The sequence below is a fragment of the Priapulus caudatus genome, unplaced genomic scaffold (genome assembly GCF_000485595.1).
Source record: "Priapulus caudatus unplaced genomic scaffold, Priapulus_caudatus-5.0.1 Scaffold7864, whole genome shotgun sequence".
Taxonomy (NCBI): domain Eukaryota; kingdom Metazoa; phylum Priapulida; class Priapulimorpha; order Priapulimorphida; family Priapulidae; genus Priapulus; species Priapulus caudatus.
In genome coordinates, this window is record NW_014584925.1 from 2,447 (window position 1) to 2,695 (window position 249).

A 249-nucleotide genomic window follows, 5' to 3' on the forward strand; every position below is an offset into this window, starting at 1 on the left:
GTCACCTATCTTTTTGAACACTTTCCAGCAACTTACAGCAAACAAAGTCAGTATTTATGCATTTATTTAGTCCTCAAAGTCTTAGCACTGACTTCCAATCCGAATTTGAAATGCTGTTGTGTAGACGCGGTGACGTCTACCCCGAAATGTAATGCTGGGCCATGCATAGCTGCAGTGTGGATTTGGCCTACAGATCGGTGATGTCACGCGTGCGCACGCCACATCATTCCAAAACAGAATTGGAAGTTC